General features: G+C 37.4%; 1 protein-coding gene across 7 annotated transcripts in view; it reads right to left on the bottom strand.

Moving 5' to 3' along the window:
• The window catches only part of THRB (thyroid hormone receptor beta), a 330,196-nt gene that overhangs the window by 281,848 nt on the left and 29,109 nt on the right, over positions 1 to 19,239 (bottom strand). For 5 of the 7 annotated variants that reach the window (XM_054595367.1, XM_054595374.1, XM_054595368.1 and 2 more), the window contains one exon: positions 3,020 to 3,153. The exons of 1 other annotated variant lie outside the window; for it this stretch is intronic. The gene's annotated coding sequence lies outside the window, so the exon portion shown is untranslated. Of the gene's footprint in view, positions 1 to 3,019; positions 3,222 to 19,239 lie in introns of those variants that run through there. One more of the 7 variants, XM_054595370.1, reaches the window with a different exon arrangement.

The raw sequence follows: 19,239 nt of genomic DNA, 5'->3' as shown, positions 1-19,239 counted from the left end.
TGTAATTCCATGGCCCTTTTTTCCCCTCCCTTTAAATACATGCTATATCTTTCATTTCAAGTATCTGCTTTTTCTTAAGGCTGAATACCCTTCCAAAGATTACACATAAAAGTACTCTAATGTTTAATTTGTCTTTAAGTTTTCCATTCACAGCTATGTCTATACACCGTAACCAGGAGAACAACCGTAATGTTTATTCTTAAATACAGTAATGACAATAACTACAAGGTGTGTTCTATATGCCAGGCAATGTTCTCAGAGCTTCCTATCCTCACACTCAGATGAAGAAGCTATGACAAAGAAAGCTGAAGGAACTCGTTGGAGATCACACAGGTTGTCAGTGGTGAAGCTGGGATGTGAACCTGGGCAGAACAGTCTGCAACGTGTCAGCCTCAGAGTGAAAACAGACACTAACTACTCTCTTTACGGTGGCCTTTGAGACACTTCATAAATGACAGCTGACCACCAATGGTTTGTTTTAAGGTGGCAGACTCAAAAGTGTAAAAAACAAAGATTTAAATGCTAGGAGATTAAGTGAGCAGCACAGAAACAGTCGGATAAAGAAATCCAAAAAGTAGTTCTTAAAAGAAGTTAAATAAACCCCAGAATTACAAAATAAATCAAGAAAAAGACAGAGAAACACAGAACTAAAAATCTTAGAAATTATGTAAGAAAATACTGTGTTCAACCTATGTTTAGTATTTTAAAAATATTACAAAATGGCAATTTTTAGATATACATGTATTACCAAAATTGACGCAGAAGTAGACACACAGACTACACCAAATGAATAAAAACTAACAACAACAAATAGAGAAAAATCTTAAGATGTTGTAAAGGCATTGTCTGGCTCAGAAAATAATCTAAGCATAGAAAATTCCACTGGAAACTTCTTTCAAATTCTCAAAGAAAATATATAACTTCCATATGCACAAAGCACAGAAAGATAAAAACTTCCCAATCGTTATATGAAATAAACATCATTTTGATGTCAAAACTAACAAGACAGCATAAAAATCCAACCAAAGGCCAGATCATTATGAAAACTGATGCAATAATCTGAAACAAATATTAAATACAGCAGTGAGTTGAGAAAACATTTCATCATGACCAAGTAGGATTTACTCCAAGAATAAAATATGATTAAATATTAGGAAATCTGCTACACCACTTTAATAGATCAAAGGCAAAAATTACACAATAATTAAAAAAATATGATCCTCTGTTTCAAGCCTGGTGAAATGTAAACAATTCTCATTGGATACTCATAATAGCCTTGCAAGATACTTATATTATTATCCTCATAGGACAGTGTAAGAAACGGACATTGGAGGGTGACGCCCCCCCCCCCCGTTACAGGCGGGCAATTCTAAGAGGAGCGGGGTGCTTTGAGCCCAGGTCTGCTGGCCACAAACCCTATACTCTGACTTTCATTACATGTGATCCTTGTAGGTGACAATCTATCAAAATAATCGAAAATCATCTAATCACATTTCAAAACCTTTCTTTGATTAGAAAACTACCCCTGCCATATTTGAAATGCAATAAGATTTCTTTAACATAGTTGGAAACACCTATCATAGCTGTTAACATTAGAAACAAGGTAAGACTAGGATACCGCTAAGTTAAGTATAACATTGCTATAGAAATTCTGGCTAATGCTATAAAACATAATTTTGAAATAAGAGGTATGCTCTTTGACAAGCAATAGAATCATTATCTGTTATAATACGATTTTTTACTAAGAAAATTCAGGAGAGCTAGGTGAAAATGATTATCATTAATAAAAAGAGTCAAAAACAATATAACAATAGCTTTCATATGACAGCAATCACCAATTAGAAAGCAATGTAATTAAATCAAAACTATATAATACCTAGGAATAACCTTAAAATATGCAGGACTTGTATGAAGAAATAATTTTTCTGTCACCTTGAATAAGACTTGAAAAAGCAGACGCATACTATGGAATAATTAAACATTGTGAAGATGCAAACTCTTCTAAAATAATTCATGGTTTATACATAATACCATGCAGAATACATCAGGATTTTTTAATTTAAAAATTAATTCCATCATTCATCTTGAAGTATGTTCAGATGATAATGCTAAAGTACATTTAAAATACAGAGCAAGGAAGGGCTTGCCATCTTAGAAATGAAAATGTGCTAAACACAATACAATATGGGTCTACTATACAATCAACAGATGGTTGAAGAAATGGCTTAGAGAGCCCAGGTTCCAAAACATATATACCAATATAATTAAAGATAGATTTAATTAAAATAAAATGAAGGAAAAAGGGATTATTCAATAAATTGTGGTGGAGTAACTAATTGAATAACTAAAAATTATATCTCTACCTCACAGAGTATGTCAAACTAAATTACATATGGATTACATATTAAATTAAAAAATAAAATTATACAGGATTATAAACAATATAAATGATTATTTACTAGATATTGTGCCAAGCAAAGAATTTCCAATCACAAACATAGTGGAATATATCAGAAAGTAGTAACAGATTTGACTGCAGTAATAAACATGAAAAAATTCATATATCAGCACAATACTCAAAATTAAAAGGCAAACACCAGACTAGGAAAATAATTTCCAAAGATATGACATACAAAGGATCTTTAATAGACAGTTCATAAGCAAAATATTAACATAATGGATGAATAGGCAAAGAATATGCATCAACAAATTACAAGAGAATTGTTATAAATGAATGTCCGATAAGCATTCAAAAACAATTTTAAATGATTACTGCTTAAAGCTGCTGAGTGTGAGGAAAGACAGACACTTTCATACACTGCCAGTAGGAGTGTAAATTAATACCTTGGGCCATGTCTAAGAAGAACTATAAAAATGTTCATGCCTTTTGAGTGTACCTACTGTTAGGTAAAAGCAATTAAGAAGATGGCAAAAGATGCCCTGGCTTGTGTGGCTCAGGTGGTTGGAGCACAATCTTGTAACCAAAAGAGCACATAACTTTCCCATTCAGGGCACATACCTAGGTGGTGGGTTCAATCCCCAGTCCGGGAGCATACAATCCCTGGTCTGGGCGCCTATGGGAGGCAACCAATTGATGCTTCTCTCTTGCATCGATGGATGTTTATCTCCCTTGCTCTCTCCCTTCCTCTCTCTCTAAAAACAAAGAAAAAATGGCCTTGGGTGAGGATTAAAATAATAAATAAATGAATAAATAAATAAATAAATAAATAAATAAATTTAAAGAAAAGAAGATGGCAAACAAGAAGCTGGACACTCTGAACCTTCGAAGGAGATGAAGAAGTCTGCCTTTTGAGCCCCTCTAATGTTGCACCATCTCGGGGAAATGGTGGAGGGGGAGTCTCATAATCCACTTCGGCGTCTGAAAGGGATCATCGCAGAAGCCATCTCTCCATCAGTTCCGAGTAATTCTGTCTCTGCTGCTTCCACTCTGACCTCTTCCTGCTCAGCCCCACTCTGCCAACCTCTGCTCTCCTCCCACTCAAAGCCTGGCCACAACAAAACAACCCCAACATAGGAAGCAGGTCTGCAGGGAGGTCAGCATGCTGAGTGATTACTGAGGGAATGATGGGTTTCTACAGAGGTGCCTTCTGCATCTGCTAAATTATCATTTCATAACACTATCCACATTGGAAAGACCTTTCTCAAAAATCTTATACTCCTGAAGACTCCTGCAAAGCCCTACTGCAATGATGATGTCAGCAGTCCATTTCTCCTTCACTTGCATAATTCAGGAAGTTTTACTAAAACCATTAATCCATTTTCTTAATGATATTCAGCAAATATTTACTGGGTGCCCTCTAGGGTTCTGGGAAATATAATGTGGGTGGGAGGCTGAATAAAATGGTTCCCAGAGATGTCCACATCCTAATCCTGGAACCTGTGAGCATGTTCCATTTTGTGGCAAAAGGGACTTTTACAGATATGATTAAGGTAAGGATCTTGGGATGCAGAGCTTATCCTGCCTTATCTGGGTGGGTTCAGTAAAATCACAGGGTTCCTTGCAAGGGAAAGACTCAGGAGAGTCAAGAGGAGGATATGTAACAACAGAAGCAAAGGTCAGAGTGAGACAGGGCCGCAAGCCAAGGAATGTGGGCAGCCTCCAGGAGCTGGAAAAGGCAACGGAACAGAGTCTCCCCTGGTCTCCAGAAGAACAAAACTTGGCTGGCCTGTTTTAAACTTCTGATTTCCAAAACTATAAGATAATAAATTTGTGCTGTTTAAGCTACTAAATTGGTAATTTCTTACAGCAGCAATAGCAAATAAATACAGTATGATTCAATGAAACCTAGAGCTTCCCTGCATGTAGCCTTACTAAACATTTGTCACTTTTAAAGCATGTCTTATTTTATGCCAGAATTTCCCAGTGTGTTACACTGAATCCAAGCCCTATGAGTTATTCCATGATTTTACAGAGTTCTTTCATCAAATATCTTGTATCAATCGCCCTCTTGGAGATTCACAATGTACTTTCGCAATTTAAAGACTTCATAGTCTCCTTTTTTCTCTTTGTTTAATTCAGAACTTTCCAAACTTGTTTGTCAATAGGAGCTTTCAAACATCTACTTACATCAATATCATTAACAACAACAAATATTTATTGCTTTGCATACTTGCAAAGTGTCCAACCCTAGGCTGGGTCCTGAGGAAACAGGGAGGAACCCATTCTTTAAACTACTTAAAAAGTTTAAAGACACTTTGATGAACTCTATTAATTCCCAGTACACTTGACACATACTGTGTTTTTAGTTATCCTCACAGGTGGTTTTTAATTTTACCCAACAAGAAGTTAAGTTCCCAGAGACTGGGCATATTTCTTTACAAGCCTATCTTCTGCAGCATCTTTCCTCAGGGAGCTAACATTCTAGTGGATAAGACATGCATACAGTCAGAAGAAAAAAATATTTTGGGGAGGAAGGTGGAAGATTTTTGTTATCTAATTTGACAAATAGATAAATGTTGAGAGGATAAACTGTCCCAGACTGTCTTAGTAAAGGGTCCATTGATTATATCATCTAAAAGAGCTTCCTGAATCACATGAACTTTTCAAGTATTCAAGAAGTAGTCATATTTCAGGTAACACAGCACACGCAGTTGGCATCTCCTGCTCCATTGCCATGGTCTCTTCCTCCCTCTACCATTTTCCTCTCCTGATCTTAATGAAAGCCTGAGGTCTTCATGAAGGTATTTTTTTGACTTACAAAACAGTGTAGTGATACAGCTGGATCTTTTGGGTAATCACTGCATCAAGTAATAATATTATAGAGTATTAATTACACTCTTATTTTTCCCAAAGGGAGGAATAAATAATAGTTCAACATATACCACATTCTAGCCTACCCGTGAATGGCTGATACTATTATTTCTCTTGCAAAGTATTGTTTACAACTTTCTAATCTCCCCTGATAACAGGGGACACATTATGCAAATATTGCCTCTGTTTTTATAAGAAATCAAGTAATTTTAAACCAATGGTAGATGAAAACTTTTGGGCAATATAAATTTTACTTACATAATTGACAAGCATAGCTTCCCCTTTCCAATAGCTTTTCAACGCAAATCAATGGAAGTTCAAAGAAGTACACACTTATTTTTAAACTCAATTAGGAAAAAATCTGAAGCATTTAATGAATGCTATAAATTAGAATACATTACCATGAGAAAACAACCGTCAGCTCTTTTTATGTGTTATTGAATATTCTATACAATTCACCATTCTGTAACAATTAACTAGGTTCAGTCATAAAAATTCAACTTCTGAACTTAAAAAAATCTCAACAACTCAGACAGGTCTAAGTGAACCTGCAGTAAATTTGGAGACCTTTCTTGTGCCACACCCTTCTTTGTAGTAAATGGGAGGGTCTGATTTGAGAGGGAATGCATTTCGTTTTATCTTGTCCTGTTAACGTATTAAATCTAAGTTCAATGACAAGATGTCAGTTTTTCATTATATAACCATTAAGACACAGGGATATTTTCACTCTTTCTACTTTATTGCTACTTATCTTGTGTCTAACCAGTGACACTAGGACCTTCTTTAGAATGAATGATGGTGGTCACCTTTAATATAAATTTAAATATTCTACACCGAAACAAAAAAAGCCTAAGAAATATGTCCTAGAGTGTCTGATCGCTTCTGTGCTTAGAATTTGTGAGTGCTCTGCAAATGGGAAGGTATATGGAAAGAAGGATACATATTTCAGTGTCCACCTAAATGGTATAGGATTTTGAAATATAGAGAGACAAGTAGTTGCTTCTTGCTGCCTAGCAAGATTGCCACAGGTTTCGAGGAGAAAGTATTTGTCATCAAAACAAATTCATTCAGTAAAGGACAGGTCCCAGAGACAGAGCCACAGGGGAAACTACTTCTGCCTGCTTGTTGGGTGAAGTTTCACGGAAGAGTAGTAGTATCAGCTTGAAGAGTATCGATCTAGTAAATCATTCAGACAGCCCAAAGAGGACAGAAATAGGTCAGAGTCAAGGTGGATTAGACAGGTATCTTTCAGTGACGAGAAACAGAACCCCAATTTGCAAAAGCTAATCAGAAAAGGAGCTTTAATGGAAGGATCCCGAGGCATTCTCAGACTCTGAGGAAGAGCTGTGAGAGCCAGGGTGCTCAACTTGGCTGAGATGCCCACAAGGTCTCCATCTTTCATCCCTGCTTGTCCCTGCTTCCGCCTCTTTTCCTGAGGCAAATGTGTTTTCCGTAAATATGGCCAATTACAGCATGCCTCCTTCCAGCTCTGGTGATGTCACTGGGGAATGCCCACTATCCACCGAGTCGTGGCTAATCGTGCGGACCAACAGATCTTTGCTGTCACGACATCAGTTAACTGTGCTTTTCTTGCAGTGCTTCTCAAGGTGCTTTTGAGTTTAATCAAACAAGTGATCATAAAACTATGTTGACTTCTACTGCGCAGCTTTTCTGTTTTAGAGTATTAAAGGCATTTATAATGTACCATGATTAGAACCATGTAATAAAAATATGTGTAAGCAAAAAAGACTGGAGGGAAAGACACTAAAATCCTAAGTTATGTTTGGGAAGTGCAATCTTAAGTGATTTTTCTAATGTCCATTCTCTAAATGTTTTATAATGTAAGTATTTTAATAATGAAAGTTTTTACTTGTATATTTAAAATTACATTTACTTTTTGGAACAGCCTAAAAAGTGTCTAATTCTGAGAAGTGACTAATGTAACTTGTATTTTGGTGATGAAAATATCAATTTTTAAATATACTTCCTTGATATAAGGAAATATAAAATATGACATTTCTTATATATAATAAAATATAGAACTGCTATTAATCGTGAATGTCTTCAGACCTTGAGAATTTAAGGAAAATCAAGTAGATACTATCATAATCTACCTTCAGTGATTATCAACAAAAACAGAGTTAACCTAATTACTATAAAAATGCCTTACATATCTGAAATAATCAGCACAATCATACATAAACATGAGTCAGGGTTCAAAATGCTGTTGTAAAACTTTTTTAAAAATTGTGCATTAGTTGAATATTACCCAGCCTTAAGAAAAGAAGGAAATTCTGACATATGCAACCAAATGCATGAGCCTTGACGACATTATGCAAAGTGAAATAAGCCAGTCACAAAAAAACAAATGCTATGATTCCACTTCTATGGGTAATTACAGTAGTCTAATCATACAGACAGAAAGAAGAATGTTGGTCTTCAGGGTTTTTCCAGGAGGGGAAAGGTGGAGTTATTGTTTAATGGGCACCGAGTTTCAGTTTTGCAAGAAGAGTCCTGGAGATGGATGGTGGTGACGGTTGCACAACAGTGTGAACATACTTAATACCACTGAACGGCACTTAAAGGGGGTTAAGGTAGCAAAAAAAAAAATCATTAGAAAAACTGTGATAGCTTAACTCTAAGGAAGGCTTACTGCCAAAAGAGATTAAACAATGACGTTTACAATGTTGATAATATTAAGATCGCCTTACGTAACTATACAAACAATTTTTCAGGGACAATTGCTATCAATGAAGAAAGCTAAAGTACAGACATCAGCAAGCCGTTTTCTGGTTTGTTCCAGCAGATGGAGAAGCAGCCTTCAACTACGGGGGTTTCGATGAACATAGACTCGTTTACCTCCCATCTTGCCAGGGCCACAACCTGGACGTTCACTTCCTGAACTGAGACACACCCCACTATGTACCTGTCATGAGATTACAAATGTATAAAAAATAAAAATCTTAGTCTTTGAAGGTTTACAACAAATTCAGGTTGCTTGACTAAATGTATATTAAAAAGTTCCAGAGGTATTCTGGGTACAAAAATCTAATATTCAAATATAGGAAGATCCCTGCAGAGAAGAAAAGACTTGGCACTGGCTTTGGAGGGGAAGAAAAATGCAAGCTAGTGGGTGACAACGAAGGATAATGTGCCATCAGTTAAAAATAAGTGACAGAGGAGCTCACCCAGAGACCAGCCAGGGAGGTACGATTTTAGAGAATGGCAAACCAACCAGCCAAAACCAGGTCAAGGACAAAGGTAAGACAGAAGGAAGTGAAAGCAGGAATGGCTTGAGTTTGGAGGCAAAGGTAGAAGTCTGCATTTGATGGAGGGCCTCTGGCTGTCAGAGGCGTAACTACGCAGTGGTCACACCGTCAGTCTATGAAAGGGAAAGAAAGGACATAAGAAAACCAAAAGTTCTTTAGAAACAATGATCACAGATCCTTGAATGCAAGCTACTTAACAGACATGTTACATTAGAAGCATGCTGAACAGTCTATATCAATATAATGCGTTATCTTCACTTTAAACCTGCTCCCAACTGCTTCCAAGAGTTCACTGTACATGACCCCTTTTTGAAATCAGGGTAGGCCACAGTCACATTAAAATTCAGTATGCCGCGCTGCTGCTGCACTACCCGTTCCCAGGGACGTGAGCTGGCTGATTGACAGAAACGGGATTTTTGACAGGAAATTTCCCCAAACCAAGAAACTCATGATAAAAAAACACCACAGGAGTAAAGAGAACAGTGCTGTATTTTAGCTCAGCAGGGAAAGTACCTAAGTTATTCTCCCTGCTTATTAACAGGCCAACATTTAGACCAACAGTTCTAATCTGCGGTGGAATTTGACTTTCTTTTTTGAAAATTGGAAGTCAGGTTAATAGCTTTCTGTATAATGCTTGTCTACAAATGCAGTGACGATTTGCATTGGGTTTAGAGAGGTAGATGAAGATTTTTCAAAATAGGGTAGCCAGTTGAAAGAATATTAGCCTTATCTTTTAGTTATATACCATATATATAGATAAATACTTTTGAGTTAAGATATTCAAGGAGGCAATATACTGGTGAGACTTTCTACATGAATGCTAGTTTTACTAATTTAGTAATAATGGAGAAAAAAGAGAAGATTAAATTTGGATGAATAATAGGAGCTTTAAAAAGATACTACTTGGCTTTTAGATCCTTAATGGAACTGCTTTGATGTAAAATGAATAATTATAGAGGTAGAAATAAGATAATCTAAGCACTCAAATGGACATCATAAGAATGAATGAGCAAAGAAAGGAAGGAGGAAGAGAGAAGGAGGGAAGAAGAAAGGAAGGAAACTAGACCCCTTTGACCAAAGTATCACAGCTTAATTATTTAACATTCTTATGCAATGGATAATCTTGTTAATTCCTTAAGAAATAAAACTTCCATAGGTATGTCTTAGCTCAGGGATCATGCGATATTTATTCTGAAAAGTCTTGGTATTAATTCCTGAGAAATAAAGACTCCAAAGTGATTCCCGCGGAGGGGTAGGTAACTGGACAGCGAGATCTAGAGCGGATCCCAGGGGCAGCCCCCCACCAAAAAAAAAAATTAATTTAATAAAGCTGATTTGTCTCAATGTTTATTCTGTTTCTGAACTTTTAGTTAAAAGTTTCAAAATCTGAAAGATACCTTCTTATGAAATATGGCATTTTCTTTCCCTTTGTGCCTGTGTGTACGTATTCTACAATGTTGTGGAAGCATTCTGTACTTTTATTCTTGCAAGGTACCACCTGATTTATCTGTGAGGTCTTTCAGTCTCAATTCATGACTGCCCTTGCACTTATTTTTCCTAAAAACTCAAATATGGGTTTCTGAGTTAAACAGTGAACTTCATCCTTTTGTACCAATTAAACCAGGAGTTATAAAGTAGTAGGTAAATGAAAAACTTGGTTTAAAAACAAGACCAACAACTGTCTAATCTATAGCAGGCTCAGCTTTTTCTTTTTCTTCTCCTTCTGCTTTTTTTTTTCTTTTTTTTTTCCTTTTGAGAGAGAGAGATTAAGGTGCGTGCAGGCAAGTGGCATGAAGGTCACCAAACAAGATGTTGCAATCTTAAAGTGCCATTGGCGTGTAGGCGCTGCTCAGCAGCAGCTTCAGAGTAATTCATGTGACTCTCTAGTCATTACTGTTTCACCCACAATAATTCATAAATGCATGTGATGATGGTACGTTACATTTGCAGTAAAATGTTTTAAAAATGAGGAGAATTTTTTCTTTAAATAAAAATACTTACTGTGACTTTTTAAAATCTGGCTTCTCGTACCCAGCTTTTGGGAAAGGAAAAGTGACCCAAAAGCTCAAAACTCCACAACCGGTTTCTACACGATAGATACGAGCTCTGGCCAATCTGTCCTTTCATGACTCGTTATCTACCCGCTGACAATGCTTAAATGACCAAAAGGTTTCAGTTGGAAATTTTCTGACTTTCATGGGAAACAGCAGAAAGCCACAAGCCACCCCATGGCACCACATGTACCTGGAGCTTTCTAAGTCAAAACCAGAAGGCAGCGTTCCTTGTTCGGGGACCTCCCTTCAGTTTCCACCCACTCCTGACCTGCAGTGGGCAATGACAGCTCCTTGCAAAGCAAACAACAGCTTCCGATCTGAGTGGAAATGTTCATCTTCTCAGTCCATATTGCAAGCGCAACCCCCAGAGTCATTTAGGGAGTGAGGCAGACTTGCACTCGATAAGCACAAAGCTGACCTTTAAACCTCAGCCTTTAATAGAGCATTGGGTTATTTCACTTTGTGTTTGCTCAACAATTCCAGGGTCACTAGGGTCTGCGTTCACTGAGGTGGGGTGAACCTGAGAACCCTGCTCCAACTCCTACACTGCAATTGATAGAAAAAGGTTGGGGGTTGGGCTAGGAGAGGCCTCAAACCCCAAGGGTGCCCTGTGTCACAGGCTGTTAGAACGCGTCCTTTAGCACCTAGAGAGCATTGGAGTACACAAGTCTGCTGACTGGTTCTTCACTACCAGCTTCAGAAAGGATGACAGTCTCAGGGAGCCGGCTGCAGAAGCATTTTCTCTCCCTTTTTACTGTGTCATAGTGCCATACTGAGTGCTAGAATTTGAGGCAAAAGGTAAAATCAGCAATACTCATCCTGTTTTTATTAAAAATATGGTATTGTGTTTATCATGGACTTTTTGCATTGATTTTGATATTTCAAAATATGGCATTGAAACAGTTTTTTATCTTGATGACTTAATTTTCAGTACCTAAGGTGAGTGCCTCGCTGGCCTCATCCTAGTCCTGGCCTCCTCTGTCACCGCATTGTTCCCATTTTACATTTTCACTTACAAATGGAAGCAGATTGAGGCAGAGCAGGGGAGCTACAGCTGGGCTAAGGAGGGAAGAGCCCAGAGCACACAAGAAAATCACTATTGAGCATGTGCCAGGTGTTGCGCTAGAAATATTATGTAAATTCTTTCTGGTCCTCACCTATGAGGAAGGTACGAGGGGGTGGACCCCCCAGAAAAGAAATTAATCTTCTGGAGGGTGGGCCCTTGTAGTACAGGCTTCCCCCCACTAGGTGAGTGTTCTAGAAGCCCATCTGTGTCAGTGTACCAGCTGGCTTTATTGTGAGAGGCTGCATTTGGGTCAGTGAATTTTTTTGGAGACTCAACATGTTTGCCCATTTCATGGGTGACTTACAAGCACACATGGCCATACCGTGCTGAGTGTTCAGCTGTTTTTGACCAAAAGCTGCATGAACCCTATGCCTCATCCTCCCTATTTCACCTGATCTCACCCTGAGCAACGTTTTTTTTGTTTGTTTCTCCAGACGAAAAGTGTCCTCAAACATTTTGCCAATGTAGAAGAGGACAAAAAACGGCAGAACCAATAAAAGGCATCAAAATTGATGAGTTCAAAAACTGTTTTGAGTAGTGGGAAAAATGTCTTGAAAGGTGTATTACATCAAATGGAGAGTTCTTTGAAGGTGACTGAAGGGTACACATGTAAGAATAAATACACATTTTTGAAAAGTAAATTCCATTTTTGGGTTCCCCCCCTCGTATAGTAACCTCCAGCCGAAGAAGTTGAAGTTTTGAGAAGTGTGTTCTTTCCACTTTCCTCCATCCCAGGAACTGGCCATACAAACTCTCTGGCACTTAAGACAGAAACTGGGACTTGCCCCTGATTCCTCCTCTCCATCCCACTGAACCTATGAACTGTTCATTGAACACTTACTTGCAACTGTTCACAGACACTCAAACAGTAAATAGGAATGTAAAGTTCAAAAGATGGTCTGATAACCATTTTCATACTCTTTGTTAGCCATATCTGCCACCTCTCTGAGGAAGGTAAGTCACTAAATTGTTTTGCCGTCCCATTGGTCAGTCACAAGATGGAATTACTGCAAGTCCTGACTGTTCTGCACATTTATCAAGTACATTTTAGTTTCATCTTGAACGTAAGCTCAATCTCTGGGCCAGGACACTACTCCAAGCGCCAGATTCCACCATGGAACATCTCACTTGGATATCTCATGCATGAGTCCAACTGGCATGCCCTACAACAAAATTCTTGATATTCTCCTCAAATGCTGTTTCTCCCCAATTTCCTCCATCTCAGGGCCTGGTACTGTCAATCACCTGGTACTCACACCAGAAACCTGGCGGTTGTCTTTGACATCTCAGCCCTCCTCCCCCTCCAAACCATTACCACTCCTGCCCATTTAAGTGGTAAAAACAATACCAACAACAAAACTTACTGACGCATTCACTGTGTGCCCCGTACTCTTAGGATATAGGGCATTACTAATTCATTCAATTTTCATAGCTCTATGATATGATTCCTATCATTATTTCTACTTTACTACTAAGAAAATGGTGGCATAGAGAGCGAGTTTGCCCATGCATTCAGCTAGTAAGAGAAGGGATTAATATCCTAACTCACAAAACATACTCATACCCATTACATCAAAATAATCTCAAATCTGTTCACCTTATTGGTTTTCCACTGTCTCGTTTTAGCCCATGCTCATATCATTGTTCACCCAGGCAACTGCAAATGCCTCCTAAGTGGTCATTTTGGTTCTATTTCTACTTTACTTCCATACATCAATCTTCATGAAGCAGCCATCATGATTTTTTTACGTTAGTATTAGATCATGTCATTTCCTCTGCTAAAATCCTTAAAACCATTCAACTATTTTTGGAATAAAATTCAAACTCCTAATGTGGCCTCCAACCTCCTGTGTGAACAGGTGCCTGCCCTTTTCTTAGTTTTGCCTCCTACCCTTCTCCACCTCATTTACTACCTGTCTAGCCCACTGGCCTTCTTGCCCTTTCTTGGACTTAGCCAACTCTTCCCTGCCTCATAGCCTTTGCACATGCTGTTCCCTTTCCTGGCATGCTTTCCTGCCCCTCTGGCTCGCTCCATCTGACCCTCCCTATATGGCAGTGTGTTCCTCAGCCTAAAATCAATCTCCCTAGTATTCTCTCTCAGCACCCTCTTCCTTCCTCTCAGCCATTTTTAAGAAATTGTAATTCTACATTTATTTGTCTTTGTATTTGTTTATTGCCTGGAATCTCCATGAGGAACAATCAAGGTCTGTTTTGTCTACCACCTTACTCTGGCCCCTAAACCAGAACTGGGAATATAGACAGTGCAATTATTTGTTCAGTGAATGAATTAATCCTGGGATAGCGCTTTAAAAACATCTGCGAATTAACTGGGAAAGGCACTTAAATAAACATCATTGATTTTAGGAAAAGAGATCCATAAAAAGAAAAAATATAAATGTAAATAAATATATATACACACACATATGCAAATATGTATGTATTCTACTTCTTTATTTATAACACATGAACAAAAATTATTAAACCAAATATTCAATACTTGGAAAATACATAGAAGAAAATAATAAAATAAAACCTCTAAACAATTATTTTTTAAAAAATCTTACAGTATATTTAACTTTAAAAAAAATTTTTGTTGTTATGACTATCAATCCCAATTAGATGAGAATCAAACTCTCAACTGTTCTTATTTAATCCCAGTACATAGTGGTATTCCATAAATGTCTGTTAATAATAAACGATGGACAATTTCAATCACATATCTTTTGACTACTTCTCTTTGTAACCTAGATGTTGATTTTTTCATTGGTACTGAATCTCTCATCAGGAAACAGCTGAACCATTTTTTGTATATGATTTTCTGTGGTCCTGCTGTATCATAGATGTTTTAGGAATAAAGACAGATTCTTTATGTCTCTGTATAACAGGCAAATCAGGGTATCTGTTCTTTAGGATTTCAATACTTTAAAACAAAAAGAAAATAAATGGGAGAAATATTTTGCAAATCATATATCTGATAAGGGATTTGTATCTAGACTATATAAAGAATTCATTAATAAAAATACAACACAACTTAAGAATCAGCAAAGAATATGAGAGAACATTTCTCCAAAATGGGCCATAAGAGACATGAAAATGAAAACTACAAACTACCACTTTATACCCACTAGAATAGTAATAATAGAAAATGGAAAACATTAATCGTAGGTGAGGATGTGGAAAAATTGGAACACTTACACACTGCTGATGGAAATGTAAAATGGCGTAACACTTTGGAAGACACTCTGACAATTCCTCAAAAACAGCCTGGTAAATATAAAGTTACCACACGACCCAACAGTTTTACTCCTAGGTATATACTGAAGGTAAATGAAAGCACATGTCACCCAAAAACTTGCACACAAATGTGGATAGCAGCATGATGCATAGAAGCCAAAAAGTGGAACAAGACAAATGTTCATCAACTGATGGATGAAAAATAAAACATGGTATAACCATATAATAGAATATTATTCAGCAATAAAAGGAAATAAAATACTGGTACATGCTACAACATTAATAAACCTTGAAAATGTTAAGTGAAAGAGGGCCAGTCACAAAGGGCCATTTATTGTATGATTCCATATACATGAAATGCCCAGAACAGGAAAATTCAGAGAGGCATAAAGTGGATCAGTGGTTGCCTGGGTGGGTGGGGGGAGGAAGAGGAGTACAAAATAAGTACCAGTTTCTTTTGGGGATGATGAAAAGAATATAAAATTACATAGTGGCAATGGTCATACAACTCAGTAACTATGATTTTAAAGAGCTACTGAATTGTGCACAGTTAAAATAAGTAAATTGTATGGTATGTGAATTGAATCTCAATAAAGCTGCTATAAAAAGGGGCAGGGGAAAGTGGTGGTGGGAAAATGGAGACGAATGTATTTGAACAATAAAAAAAGTAACAAAAATCTAGTTCTTACTACAATTTAAAAGTAGACGTGTGCTTGGCATTTACAAGTGTAGGTATGGCTTAAGCAAAGAAAATTCCTAACTTGCTTTCAAGCACAAAAGATGAGTTTTAGATAAAGCTTTCTCATAAAGAATTTATGATCTCTCTCTGTTCTTATAATTTTTGGTTTCTTATCTTTGTCATTGTTTAGAAGATGGCTGGAAATCCGAGGGCTAGATTTATAGAACTGTAGAGTGGGGCAAAATGTAACACGCCATATTTTTTGAGTAAGGAAATTAAGACCTAGAGAGAATAAATACTTTTTCCCCCCAAGATCATAAAGGTAGTGAGAATCAGAGCTTTCTAGACCAAAGCTTTATTTTTTAATTTTTCCACAGCATCATACGAATGTAGAGTAGCACTTTCCAAAACAGCCCCAGGCCATAGTTCTACGCCACTAAGTCCGATGTGTAGATAAGGGACTCCACTCAAAGTATGAAGACATCAAAGATGAAGTCCACACAATGATTGTTTCTTCTTGAATCCATTCCTTCAATAAGCCTTGCCTGAATAAAGACTTATTTTCTTAAAAGACAGCAGAAACAGGGGAGTTTAGACTTGGGTCTCTAACATCAAGAGTTAGGTCTTCATCGGTGTTCGCCACTTGGACTGGCTGTCGCCATTATTCAGTCCCTAGGCAGCGTGAAGGGCATTCCAAATGGGATGTTCATGTTGATTCTGAATTCTCTCTTTAACATTCCCAGCATCTTCCTAACTTGCCCTTGAGGCCGTGAGCAATGTCACCCCATTTGGGGGCTTCAATTATCCCATGTGTTCTGTGGGCGCCAGTGAGAAATGTGAATCAAAAGGTGACTTTGTTTCTTAACGTTGCTGAGAGTTGAGGATGCAGCATAACTTCTACTCATGGTTCAATTAAAAACAGTGGTACTGATACAATACTTAAAAAATTAATCAGACTAGTCAATGTATTCGGGTGAGAATTTTACCCCAAAGTTTATTTTTTCATTTATATTCCTTTGCTCCCTCTCCTTTCCTGTTTTCCTTTTTCAGAAAGTCTAAACTGCCTGAGAGAATTCTGGATTCCTTCCAAGGGGATATTTTATTAACAGGCAGTGAAGAGAACTGTTCTATAAAATTCAATAAAGTACAGGATTGATTTTTACTAGTCCATTTGCTGGCTGAGGAGGAGACATGGACGTGCCAGGCACAGGGCGACTGTAAGGAGGATGGAGAATGTGGGGCTTCCGTTCTGACATCTCCAGTACTGCTGTCCTCTCTGAAATATATTTTTAAAACATTTTATCAGCTGCTTCACTGCATTTCTCTGCAAGTGATTATCTTCTCATACAGTCAGTCAAAAAGAAAGCACGTGGTCTTTCCAGATTCTCAGAGCAAGGCATTTAAAAATCAGTTGAAAGTGTTTATGAAGCTTATAGGAATGAGTTCATTCAACCTGTTTTGGTTGTTACCCGGTAGAAACACCCTTCAATGGAAACCAGGTTCTTCTCCATTTTGTGGGACTAACATGTTTGAAATAGAGTTTTGTACGTGACAGCAATAAGTGTATTTGTCTTCCCATATCCTGTTTGTACTCTATCCAGGTGGATTAATCATACTCTCCCAGAGCTTTATGCATTTGATCATTACTTAGTACCCATCCTGGGTACAGAGTAAAGGGACAAAGGCGGTAAATTGTAAAGTCATCCAATACCTGATTTGTTTATCATTCCAGAAATAGTTTTGAGAGATGGTGAAACTAGCACAGATTGTGACATTTGGAGTTTTTGGTGTCACAAATTGGCAAATCCCACCTAATTTTGTTCCTAGTTAGGCTTTATTGAAGTGTACTGTGCTTGAAAGACAGCAAGATGACAATCTCAGCAGAAAGGAGCTGAAAACCCTTTCTAGTCCTATACTTCTCTAAAACAGCAGGTCAATTTCCCAGTGAGGATATTTGCTTTTAGAGAAAGGTTGGGCCCATTTGGAAGCTCCATGAACAACTCTGGGTCATAATGGTGGCAACTGTTCAGTCAGTGCTTCAGTGTTTTAAAGCAGGGCTTTTCAGACATTGATGAATCACCTGGGCAACTTGGTAAATGCAGATTCTGGTCCAGCAGGTCTGGGGTTGTCTGAGACTCTGTGTTTCTCACAAGTCCCAGGGACTGCCTATGGCACTGGCCCAGAGCTCACATCAGAACAGCAGGGTGCTAAAGAAATGTAGCAAGGTGAAGGAAAACAAAAACACTTCGAAGTTAAAGGAATGATGACACCGGCCAGATAAATTATTTCAGCAACATTTTTCATTCCTGAAAAATGAAGCAGCTGAATTTGGTTGACTGTTTTCAAGCTCTCTTCAAGCAAGACTAGCAAGCTCAAGTCCCTGTAACTTTTACAGAAGAAAGAAATTATGGTCTGTAGTTAATATTTAACTGCCTTTGTGTCTTTCAAAAAAGGAGCTTTCTTCTCCCCAACTACAATCTCATTGCCACTCAGGGTGTTAGACATTTTCAACCCTTTTAGGCCACTCAGCAGGGTACTAGTTAATGCATCAGCTGCTAATAATTTAGCTATTAGTTTCAATTTCCTCCATCAAATCTTTTATAAATGTCAGAATTGACTGAGTCAAGCATCCCCTCCTACCCCCACGGTGGAGTAAATGCTGTAGCCTGAAGGAATGAGTATTACTTTGTGAACACTCAACTTACTGCTGGGAGAATTAGTCTCATATTGTTCTAAAAGAAAGATCAAACCCCAAACCAGAGGAGACTCAGATATCCATGTAGTATGGCTTTTAATTCTCAAATATGTTATAAATATTCTAAAAGGAACAAGTCAATGTACTTAGTTTTTATGTAAATACTTATCACATAAAAGTTGAGAGTGTATTTGTTTGTATTTTGGGGGGCACGATGCCATGTTTTTACTTCCAAAATACATCTCAGTAAATAGAGGGAAAGAATTAAATTATAGCCATTCAAATATAAGAAATCATTTAAACCCCATAGATCAGACAGTGCCTAACATCTTACCAATGTCCCCATTTCTTTGCTCCCACTTCCCCTAAAAAGAATATTATTCTGTGTACTTTAAGATTTCATTCAGCACATTTTCTTAACGGCATTTTAGACTGTATTAACTGTATTCTGCCACCCACTCACTGTGCCACCTCAGGCAAGTTACTTAACCTCTCTGAGCTACAGTTTCTTTCTCTATAAAGTGGGGATAAATCCAGTGCCTACCTCATTGGGCTGTTGTGAAGGTTAAGTGTAATATTTGTAAAGACATTGGCACACTTGACTAGCACAATAGAAAAGTTGAAATAACAGAATTATCTATATAATTTATCTAAAATTAAGCAGAAATACTTTCTTTTCTTACTTTTATGACACTCGAAAAATAAATACAATGGTTTAAATTATAAAACTAATATCAATAGGGGCATCATAGAGTTCAGAGACGATCAGAAAAATTGCGTTGAGAAACAATTTACTCTCAATTATATACATTAATGATGGGAGTTGTGAGTAGAAAGTTTTTAAACTACTGTGTTAATTTTGTAACATTCACATTTTCTGCACCAGATTTTTTCTTTTTAACACGTACTAATATTTAAATACTTAAAGAATTATCTTTTGTTTCTTAAACCTACCCTAATCTAAGTAGAG

Source organism: Pteronotus mesoamericanus, unplaced genomic scaffold, assembly GCF_021234165.1.
Source record: "Pteronotus mesoamericanus isolate MK-2021 breed Mesoamerican mustached bat unplaced genomic scaffold, CSHL_Meso_final scaffold_54, whole genome shotgun sequence".
Lineage (NCBI taxonomy): Eukaryota > Metazoa > Chordata > Mammalia > Chiroptera > Mormoopidae > Pteronotus > Pteronotus mesoamericanus.
This window is presented reverse-complemented; position numbering and strand designations above follow the sequence as displayed.